A 12173-nucleotide genomic window follows, 5' to 3' on the forward strand; every position below is an offset into this window, starting at 1 on the left:
AAGCAAACTTAAGATGATGTGATATGGATAAGACATTAATTATACTGTTAAGCAGTATACGCTATTATATAAAATAGCATATACTATAAAATTTTACATTTTAATAATGCTGCGGTTAACATGTGGCACAAAAACCACACCACCAGCAAGAAAACCAGCAATGCCTCAATAAAAACAACCACTTTTCGTGCCTAAATAGCAGCTGGATAAACAGCAGTGACACAGCCATTTTTTTTTGTTTGTTTGTTTGTTGGTCTTGAATAGTGGTCTTCAGCTTGGCAGGCGCCACTGGCAGCCTCTGTGACTGAAAATGAAGCCAACATGAAAGTGCCAAAAACTACAGTTCTTTGAATGGCCACTTGAGGCTGGCTCCAGAAGCCAGTCAGTCCCCATAAAGCCAAATGATAAAATGCCCAACTGTACAGCAGAAATAAACATGTTTACAGCCTGGTACAAAAAACGGTTTTGGTCTCTGTGGCTAATTTCCCCGTTCATGACAACTGTACGGTGGGTAGATTTTTTTCTAGCCCATTCATTTACATTTTATCAAGACTTAAAGTTACACATAATTAAGGGTGGGCTGTTTTGTGTGACAGGCTGTCTGCCGATAGTGTCCTCGGTTTCTCAGTCAGATCCACCCCTCGCTCCTCCGCAGCACCAGCCTCTCCTCCAGATATGGACACCAAGATGGTGTCGGCCAGAATGCTGAACTCGAGGCTTCAAAATGGTAGTTCACAAACCAATGGACGTCATGGTAGATGCGTTATTTTTACAGTCTTTGGTCAGACATTTTGCCTTGGTGTCATGCCATCCACCATCCCCTCCCCCTCCAGAAAGTCAGCTCATATTCTTTTTTTTTTTTTAAAGATATTTTTTCGGGCATTTTTAAGCCTTTAATCAATAGGACAGATGAGTGTGAAGGGGGGAGAGAGAGAGGGAGTGACATGCAGCAAAGGGCCACAGGATGGAGTTGATCACGGGCCGCTGCGGCAACAGCCTTGTACATGGGGCGCCTGCTCTACCACTAAGCCACCGACGCCCCAGTCAGCTCATATTCTTGAAACGTTTAATGATACGTATGAAACATGCAAGTAGAATGTACAATGCCCACATTTTCTTGTGCCAACTGGCCTGTGGTGTATGCTATAATAAGTAATGTAAATTAGTTTATAATTACCTCATAATTGTTTTGGAAAATAACAGTATAATTAGGAAAGGAACATTCATCTATACATTTACAAAAAACAGAGTGAAAGTCATCACTCAGCTCATTTGGGATCACTTTTGCTGAGTGAATGGATCCTCATCGCTGTTTGAGCAGATTTTTAATGCGTTTCTCGCCTCAGGTGCCGAGTTGATTGTAAAACCCGCGCCATGGTCAGCCTCTTTCATGTAACACTCTATGTTGTCAGTTCTTGCACTGAGCTCACACAGTCTCCACTGCCCCTACAACCCTGCACAGAGTAAGCAGATAATGGACAAGTCCTGAAGTGAAGACCAGTTCATAGCATCTACAATTAGGAAACACAATCAATAATGTCACAGCCTCTGCTTGTGCTGAGAAGCATTACATTCATGTAACCGTTCACAAAAACTGCCGCTCCACTGTGTAGTAATTTATGCCGCATTTTTTATCTTGTATTTGTTAGATAACCTCATCGGACCCGAATTTCTTTCTGAGTCACAGAGAATTTTCACTTTAGAAGCAAGCATATATTGCTGTTATGAAGGGAGAAACATTGCATGCTTCACTGGGGACTGCATTACATAAGGGTGATTGAGTCAAATCAAGCTATTGTGGCTCTGCAGCCTGCCATAAACACATCGGTAAAAGCCAATCATCTTCTTCACAGGAAACAGTCTTTTAAATTGCTGCTCCAAAACTCACCAACTGAACCAACATTTTTCACATACATAACTTTAGGCTTGACAAGTTAAAAGGCAGACGGGGGTAGAACACACAGTTTTCATGATGGCAGCATAATTACACACATTTCCATCCAACATGGCAGATTATACAATCCTAAAGTGTCCACTGCCCATTCCAAGCATTATGATAACTCTGCTTTTTTGTGTCTGGAGTGAGAGATTAGCTGCAGCAAGTACTTATACTTATGTTAGACAGTGAGATAATACTGGATTTAACATTTATATAAGTAATGCTTTACTAATGAACTAATGCCTCTCTGACAGCAGAGTGTACCTTTTCTCATATAAAGCTATTTTTTTTCCACTCCAGTCCATTCACCTAATTAGTCAAGTAGTACATGCTGGATGATTTTGGTTTTAGTCCATTATTTTCTACCATGCTAGACACACAACAAATATAATAATGATAATTTAAAAAATAATAACTCATGTTCCACCCCCTGGGTTGTAAAGGTGGCATAAATAGCTTTTCAATGGGTCATCTAGCAACATGTAAATGTTTGCATCCGACAACCAGTTTCAATAGCTGTGTCTCAGTTCAGGGGCTGCAGCCTTTGAAGGCTGCATTCGAAGACCGATTGCATCACATCGGCGCGACCAAGGCTGTCCCATCTTGAAGGCTCCTTCAAATGCGGCCGAGAAATGCAGCCTTCTTTCCCAGAACTTGGAGGATGCAACGGATGAATCCTTTGTGGCCCAGTCTATCCCAAGATGCATTGCGTACCGGTGATGATTATATACCTATTAAGTTAAGTTAACTAACAGTTGTTAACTAGCTAATGGTTAACTGTTGCTATTATTATTATTATATATAACAGCCATCTCTGGGTCCATGATTTAGGGCTAACTAACTTACTACCTTACTCCTTATTTCATCAACCGCAGCTAGTTGCGAGGTAACAAAAACACCAATAGGTCGGGGCGAGAACAACTGGTGATACAACCAGGAAATCCTCTGCAGACCAGACCGTCCCATTTCGGAGACCGTTCGGTTTGGCTGATGCAGTCTTCAAAGGACGTGGCTGACGTAGACAACGAAGGCCGCGTCCTTCAAAGGCTGCAGCCCCTGAACTGAGACACAGCTTATGAGAATATGTATGTAGACAGTTGTCTTATGTCTCTGTGGTAGGTTTGTCCTCTGTAGAAAGTCGTCCTATGTCTCTGAGGTAGGTTTGTCCTCTCTATACAGTCATCTTACATCTCACAGGTAGGTTTGTCCTCTGTAGACAGTCATCCTATGTCTCTGAGGTAGGTGTGTCCTCTGTAGACAGTTGTCCTATGTCTCTGAGGTAGATGTGTCCTCTGTAGACAGTTGTCCTATGTCTCTGAGGTAGGTGTGTCCTCTGTTACGGTTTAGACAACAAAAGCGCGGGGTTAGGTTTAGAAGAATTCCATAATGGTCTGGTTTATAGTAAGTAAATTTGTTACTAACACAATGTAACGTCATGTGACATATGTCACATATGTCACATCACATGTATCACTAGCATAGTATGCTAACCATACAAGTGCACTGCTAGTCCAATGCCAAAATTTTAGCTCTTTATACCACAGCAGTTGCTTGGAGCACCAGAAAATGTTACCACCCAGTGTCTCATACCGCCGCTAAAAGATGCCTTGGAGCATCTGTATCTAACACCAAGGGCAACTGATCCAATGTCAGTATTTGAGGACGTTGAATTGTCCGCTACTTGTGTAATCACTACTGTCAGCCAAAGTGGAAGTGAAAGCCAACTCCAGATTCAGTCTTGTCTTGGAAAGAGCTTTGACAGTTTGGCATTCACCTTTGTGTAGTTCTGTTTTTTTGGCGCTGTGTCAGCGATTTTCATAGCTTCCTCTTGGATACGTGCTGCTTACAGTCTGGAATGTGGTCACCATCTTTATAGAAAGTCCCAACTTCTCCTGTTTGCTGTGTCCAGGAATGACCCTAGTGAGGTCATGGTCATGGGGATTACTTTTGTATAAGACTATACATTGTTTTTTAGGAAAATCCTGCATAGTATACTTTTACCCATATTATATAGTGTAACCTTCGTCACAAACCAAAGCATTGGACAAATTTTGACCTCCTGGTGGTGCTATGAGAAACCTGGGGATTCCCAAAGTTATTAAAGTTTCAGTTAAAGAGGTCAGGGCTTTGAGTTTGAACGATGCTGCGCTTTAGCCAATCACAATGAAGGGGGCGGGGCCGAGACGTGCAGGTGTCCCCAGGAAATGTGTACCTACAGAAACAGCAAGCTCCGCGTCCATGGCGACCGCTCCACTCAAAACGCCGCCTCGTCAACGTGAAAAAAATATTTTTTCTAGCGGATGTCTTAGTTACAACATGATTGAGCTAACTGAAGTAATTTCATGTCATATCCGACAACAGGAGGCCTTTAACAGATGACGTCCTGATGTTAGCTTTGCTGCTGCTGTTAGGCTGTTAGCTGTCCCTGTCAGCTGCAGCCACTGATGCTCTCTAGACATTGTGATTTCTCAAAACTGAATAAATACCACACATAGCAACACAAAACTGCTTTGCTAGCTCAGTCATGTTGTAACTAAGATATCCGCTGGAAAAAAACATTTTCACGGACCGTTTATTGAGTTACTGAGTTACTACAGACACCGCTAACGGGGCTAACAGCTAACGGTTAGCCCCGCTAATCTACGATAACCATGTTATTAATTACAAAACGTGCACACAGAAATAGTAATGTTTGTTGAATCATTGTGTTTATAGACTTTACAAACATCAGATTAGTCTAAACGGTGATATAGTGACAAGGGTGATATATATATATATATATATATATATATATAGCTAAACTCGGCTGGTTTTCTACCTGGAAGTGTAGAACAACCTGAAGGGGTTGAGCGATCCCCGAGGCCCCTGCACTTCCATTAGTCGAAAAACTACGGGCTGTGCCTCCAGAGGTAGAGAAAAAAAAAATCCTTTTTTTTTTTTTTTTGTTTAACCGATGGATTTCCAGATTGCCGTTTTACTGCTTTGAATACTATCTGTCTATTAAACATTTGGAAAGTTAATCCTCTCTAACATCACAAGAGAGATCCCAATCAGATGTTTAGTCGGGCAAAGACTGTCTGACTGAAGCATTTACAAATTCAGTCTGAAACTAATCACCTCACAACTTGAACAGTCCCAGTAATATACAACATTTATTACCCTTGTGAAGGTCTTGAGGGGATATAAGTGGGTACACATGGTGAAAAAAACCCTCTAAAGACTTGGGTTACTTGTGGACAGTACACGACCTGTTCCCTCAGAGCATAACTGACTTTTTAAACCGTCTTGAGGGGATAGAAATTTGTGTACGAGTGGGAGTGATGGGTCTTTCTAGGTCAAGGAAAGTGAATCCCAGGAAAGCTTTTACTTAGAGCAACACGATTTGCTTATCTTGAGTTGCCAAAGCCATAATCACATTGTCACTCTTCAAGGCTGCACTATTTATAGGCTTTTCTATTCATATAAACAGCAAATTACCACGAAAAGTAATCATCCTCCAAAGTCATAAAGCAAGCCAGGCCATTAACCTTGTTGCTGTCCTTCTTTGGAGACAGCTCACTTTTTGGGGGGGCTTAACATGATTTTAACTAGTGGATTTGTTGTTACAAAAATCAGAAGCCCACCCTAAAATTTTGAGTGACTGTGTGTAGAAATAGGTGACATAGTTGCCCAGCTGTCATTGCATTTGCATTTTCTTAAACACATTTGTGTGGTTATCTTTGGATGTTGTCCAAACACATGCCGTGCGTTCAGATTGGAAACATTATTTTGTCCATAAATGAGAGTGTGAGTGACTGTCAATCTGTGTCAGCCCTGTTATTAACTCCTGCCCAGTGCATGTTGGAAAATACTTCAGGACCCTGCAAACAAACAAGACAATGAATAATTTACGGCGTGGAAAGGTTTACCACGGTCACGCCACTCGTATTAGCTAAATACCATCACAGCCATTCTTCATTTTCTCTGTCTGATTCACTTGTCATTTTGTATTGTTATGAAATGCCAAAATGTCTGCAGGATTTTTGCATTTATTTACTCACACACTCCCTCAGTCTTAAAATTGTTATGAATTCCATAACGCTCCCTACGGTAAGCCCTCTTTTATTGGTAGACAGCATGCACATACTCCACTTCAGTGTGTTCTGTTTTCAGACTCTTGGTAAACTAGTCTGGGGCAAACAGTTGCAGTTACATCACAGCATCTATATGCTGTTGAAGTTCAGTATACAGCTGTACATCTCAACAGTATACAAGAGATACCAATATGATAAGAGTCATATGGCTATATGCATACGATAAGTGTTAAAGGATATCTTCAGTTTCATATACATCATTTCAAATGCTTGTCTCCGACTTTGAAGTTGAGTAACAGAAATGATTAAGGCTAGATTTTTTTTGGAGTGAGCAGTGAGCAATTTGAGTGTGGTGGCGTGAAATCTGAGTAATTTGCGAAGCCATATTGAGCAGGGTGACCTGAAGTGGCTTTAAGCAGAGGAATGGATGGAACGAACCAACTCATTCTCACTTCCAACTCGTGAAATACCAACACTTGGGCAGTGACCCTACACGTCAAACTATGACGCTCTAGGTACCCCTCCAGTATCAGTTTTGGACATTCAGGGATGACGTGTCAAAGTACTTTTGTTACATCCATTGTGTCTTCTCAAAATACAGGAAATATACAGTTTATGCTCATTAACTGCATACAGTCACATTTCAAAATAAACTTAGAACATAGGTAGGGGCGCCCAGTAGTTCACCTGGTGGAGCGAATGCCCCATGTACAAAGGTCCTGTCCTTGCTGCAGCAGCTAGGGGCTCAATATCGACCCACAGCCCTTTGCTGCATGTCATTACTTAACCACGCAGGAACAAGAACCAGACCTGGGCCTCCCCGGTCTGCCTCCGGGTTTTTTTTGGACCTAATTGTATTGCGGAGTTTTGCACAGCAGCGACCGGATCTTTGCTCTCAAACCACAAAAAAATGTGATGGCACAACAGTCTCCTTCAGTATATTATTCTATGCTTTCTTTTGATTTTCACGTTGGCTAGTCATCCTGTTTAATTTGTCTTCTGATTAAATCGGAACCGGAAAGTTGTAGGAAGCCTCTGCAAGTAAGTGGTTACTGGCAGACACTCTGTGCTGCAATAAAATGGTTAATCAGCAGTGCCGTGCACTGTAGAGCCGATGCGCTGCTGGTTCTGCCGGCCTGAATAGAATATAAGGGGGAAACAAACTTGACAAAAACAGTTCCATAATTCATATTAAATTCAAAATATAACAAAAAAAACAGCTGCAAGTTAGAGGGAATAGTGATAAAGTGGTAAAACTTGGCATTGATCCACAGCCTCAGACGGATGCGCTCAAGCGTGCCGTGCGCACAAGCTCAGTTGGTAGGATACTATATTTTCACATTTTTAACAATGCAATTTAAAAGTTTTGATTTTTATTGATAACCTACATTTACCAACAACAAAAAGACTACATTTAGCACCAAAAAAATATGTAAAAAAAATAAAAAGTAAATTAAAAATTGAATATCGAATACCAAATTTTCATAAGGAATACCTGCCCATAGAAACGAATATTCGAATATCTGAATATTTGGGTACAGCCCTACAATGTGTTATTATTATTAATATTATTATTATCCCCTCTCTCTCATACTCTTCATGCTAATACTGCCCTATCAATTAAAGTCAAAAAGCCCTAAAAATATCTTAAAAAAAAAAAAGTTTTTAGGTGTACTTCCTTAGCCAACAATAGCATGTGGTTCGGTAGAAACATTGTGGTTTGGCTTAAAATAAGTACATTTGTTTCCAATGTAATGTAACGTCACGTGACATACATAACTAGCGTAGTATGCTACAAATATTACCACTTTGTCATTAAAATAACTCAAGTGACTTTTGGATTCACATGAGACACAATCACAGCGATCTCCTGGGTGAAAGTCCGGAGTATGTTTGAACCATCCACTTCCCCTCCCGCCCACAATTTGTAGACCTTTTTTGCTTTTAATACCACAGCATTTCCTCTGAGCTTCCAAAAATGCTGCTTACTGGTACGTGTCACCTGCGCTAAAAGGTACCTCAGGGCTCAGGGCCACTGACCAAGCATTGGTGATTGACAAGTTGGGAGTGAGACCAAGTTTAACTAATAGCTCTGTGAACGAGGAGAGGAAATTCTCAATACACTCTGCTTACATGCTTCTGTCCGGACATGACATCATGGGCTCTAGTTTCCCGGCACAGCGCAGGTGGCGCAGGGTGGCGAACCCCGTGCAGAGCTAGTTTCGAGCGACCCGAGGCGCGCTCAGTTTGGTAGTTTGGCAGACTGAGGTGCGCTGAGATGGGTGTGGCAGCGCAGCAGGGGGAGGTGTCGACAGATCCAGCTTGGCGCAGTGACAGTTTCGTTCCAAAAGGCTTCGCCGAAGGTGCACTAAAAGCTCGCCATCTGAAACCAGGTCTACTGTCAGCGCAGGGGGAGCGCAGCCGGTGTAAGCCGAAGTTTGGCTGACTGGCGGACTGTGCGCACACATCACCAAAACCTCACCGGCAGGTTTCCAGAATATCAGGCACATTAACAATGCAATAAATACCCCAAAAACCACTATTCAATGCAAATATCTGCAATCAGCACATATATGTATCTCTATACCGACTGTCCCGTCACATTTGATGTCAGATCAAAGGGGATTGGCACCGTTTGGCACGTTTGGCACGCAAAATGGAAACCGAACCTGATTTGATTAACACAGCTGCAAACTAAAGAGTTCACATCCCTCTCAGCCAACCACAAACAGCCACAGCATCAGATAGGGAGTATATATTCAGCATCTGTCATCTTAGAAAAGTCAAAAGAAAAGAAACAGAGTGAGACTGCGAGAGAGAACCGCAACATTGATTTACAATTGTGGTGACCTCCTCCCAGGCTACCTTTGCATCATCAGCCCATGGAGGTCTGCTCGCAGTTCCGTATCGAGCTTGGACCTCCCGGACCAAAACATATGTTTCCTCCTGGGAGGAGTTTGGCCGTCTGACGCTGCTGCTCTCTTCTGCCATGGCGAATTGAGTAAACTCTCATTACACCTTCGCGCGGCGCATTTAAGGGCGAGGAGAGGGGCTCATTTGATTGGTGTGATGTGTGTAAAACCCACTCCACGCCTTCTCTCCTCCATCTTTCCGACTTGCGCCGGTAGGAGGGACGGAGGTGGGAAAGAGGAGTAGCTACGCCAGGGCGCACAGTGTGCCAAACTTACAAAATCTGCCTGGCCACACCCAGTTGGAGAAGCGCAGGTGCACTGCGCCCCCGCCGCACCCAGTCTGCGAAACTAGAGCCCCATGACTTCAGCTCTTTATGTTAGTTGTTTACTGCAGTCACATCCCTCAAATCTCTCTTAATAGGATGGTGAGTGCACAGCCATAGAAATGGACACAATATAAAAAAGAATAAGACCCACGTAAAAAAAAAAAAAAATACTATAATTTTCCTTTAAGCTAGCTGGCTGTTTCACACATGCAGATCCTCATCTCCAGCAGTGAATCTAGGGCAGAGTTCCGCTAAAACTTAGCATAAATTAAGCTTAATGTATAAATGTATAAAACAAATGAGCCCCTCTCTGAGCTTATTGGGGCTTTAAGGCTCTATTACAGTAAATCAAACAGCTGTTCTCCCATTTTAAGCTGTCAGATCACTTTGAGTTTTCTGGAGTCCCAACAAGATAACACACAGCACTTAACAAGTGCTCTTTGAATGCCCTCTTGTAGACTTGAATGGACAGCCTGTAACCTTATGCTTCATTGGATTCTGTGAGTGCCTGTGCCAGGCATTAGGCTAAATGACTTCTGTTTCCCCCAAAACACTGTAATAGTGTTTAAGGACCTCTGTCCGACAAAGGTTACGATCTGTCAAAGACATTGGCAGTTAAATTAGAAATACGCCAGTCATACTCTCGCCTGACCGCTTATGGTGGCGGTCCCATCAGGTATATTATCCAAAGTGCAGGGACAGGGCTTGCTCCTCAAAAGCGGTTGAGTTTGTAATAGCATTTTCCCATCGTACATCAGGGGCTTATTCTTGGACAAAGATTCTGACCTTGTCTCAAGTCGCTGGAAACTTGACAGTTAAGGAGAATTTATAGGTAGAAAGTTTTAGTGTTGTCTCCATCAGGTTGAACAGGAAGGAAAGGTAATTTTTCATACTTTGTGTATTATACTGAAGGCAGAATGTCATGGTTCTTAGAGCAGTGCACTCCACAGGTCCTGGAAAAGAAAAAAAAATCTGAATGAGAAATGGAGGCCCACATTTTTATCTGGGCAAGTAATGATGATGTGTTACCAGCTCCAGGAGGAGGCTGGAGTAGAGGGTAGAAGAGAAGGTGAGACTCAAGGGTGGTTTGGAGGCAGGGGGTTGTGGAGTGCAGTGGCTAAATGTAATTTCCCAACAGGTGATTTTAACATTGAGTGAATAAAAAGGATTTCTAGCACCGTTTCTGCACCACAAATGGTGGTGAGTATTTGCAAAGTGGATAAAAGTTGTCAGACATTAAGCACCCTACATTTTTGTTCCGAAATGATTTTACAAGGTAAAGTGTAAATCCATTCCCAGTTTTTTTTTAAACATTTAAAATGTGTTGTACAAATAAAAAGAGACCTCAACTGATTTAGCACTGCTCACCTGTGACATTGTTTGACAGCAGTGATGGGCAGTCTGATTCTTTTCACCGTATTGGTTCCTTTGAGTTGATCCATGTTAATGTACCGTACCTTTTGAGCCTTTTGAGTTTTGATACTTTCTGTAAAATAGGTGTGGACATGCACGTTTGACAGGCAGTGCTGCCCGACCCACAAAACTTCTCTTCAGTGCATTATCAGTCATCATGTATAAGTTTACATTAATAAAGATAAAATATTAATTTTAATCAACACATTCTCACTCCGACCTCGTCACATAAAGACGTTTGGTCATGGACTTTCCACGTCCAGATACAATGTCAAAGGTACCCTAGGTGTATTGGTTGTTGACGTTTTGGGACGCCGTGTCAAGTTCTGCCTGTTACATGCATTGTCGTCTTTCAAAATATACTTCCATTTTCACAGGAAATTTACCGTTGACATGCAGTCTCTTTCAAAATAAATGCACTACATCGGTTAAAAAAAAAAGCACATGGTTCGGTCTAGGAAAAAAGAACAGGGTTTGGCTTACGAATCTTACGGGACATGAACACTGCTCTCCTGGGTGAAAGTCAGTGATTGTTTGACCAATCCACCACCCCTCTCACCTGCCCTACTCAGACTTAGTGTTCAACTTAAATCATAACGTTAAAATATAACGCCAACTGGCTGCGTGTCATGCCAACATTGAAGTAAGGCTTTTTTTCGTCAGTGTCTGACGCTGCAAATCATTGCCCAAGCACCAGATTTCGACTTCGGAGTGAGACTGGATTGTTTTAATGAATTGAATAAGCATCCCATTATATGCAGGTACGCTATGTCAGCTCAACTTGATGTCACTGATAAGGGTGGGTGCACATAGCTAATGCCCCAAGTACCTCCACAGCCTTGTGCTGCATTCATGTGGTGTCGGAAAAATAAAAATGGGTTCCCCATCATATTTCACAGTCCAACCGATCCTTTGCTCTTTGTTGTCAAGGCTTAGAGTTTAGCAGAACTCCAGCAGACAACTGGCTCCACACACACCTTCCTCACTGTTAGATCAGAACTACAACAAGGGAGAGATTAATAAATTAACAATTTAGACCTCAGTCACACTATTGTTTTAATGGAAACAAGGGTCTGACCAATGTAAAGAAGGAGAGCGGTGTTTGTGTCCCGTACAATTATTAAGCCAAACCCTGTCTTTTTTCCTGAACCTAACCATGTGCATTAGTTGTTGGAGGAAAAAAACATCAATTTGTGGTGTTGTACCAATGTAGTGTGTATATTTTTAAAGAGACTGTATGCAAACATTAAATTCCCTGTGAAAACAAGTGTATGTTGAAAGAAGACAATGTGTGCAACAGGCAGAACTTGACACAGTGTCCCACAACGTCAACAACCAACACACCCAGGATACCTTTGATGTCATATCTGGACGTGGAAGGTCCATGACCAAAGGAAAACAAAGACACACTGACATGCCATGCTGTTGCTGGCTAACTTGAACTTAGCTCTTTGTGGCTAAAAGTTGAGGAGTAACTGGTGGATGTCAGGGTATTTTTGTTTGAAACTGG

The sequence above is a fragment of the Epinephelus moara genome, chromosome 8, assembly GCF_006386435.1.
Source record: "Epinephelus moara isolate mb chromosome 8, YSFRI_EMoa_1.0, whole genome shotgun sequence".
Classification (NCBI taxonomy): Eukaryota; Metazoa; Chordata; class Actinopteri; order Perciformes; family Serranidae; genus Epinephelus; species Epinephelus moara.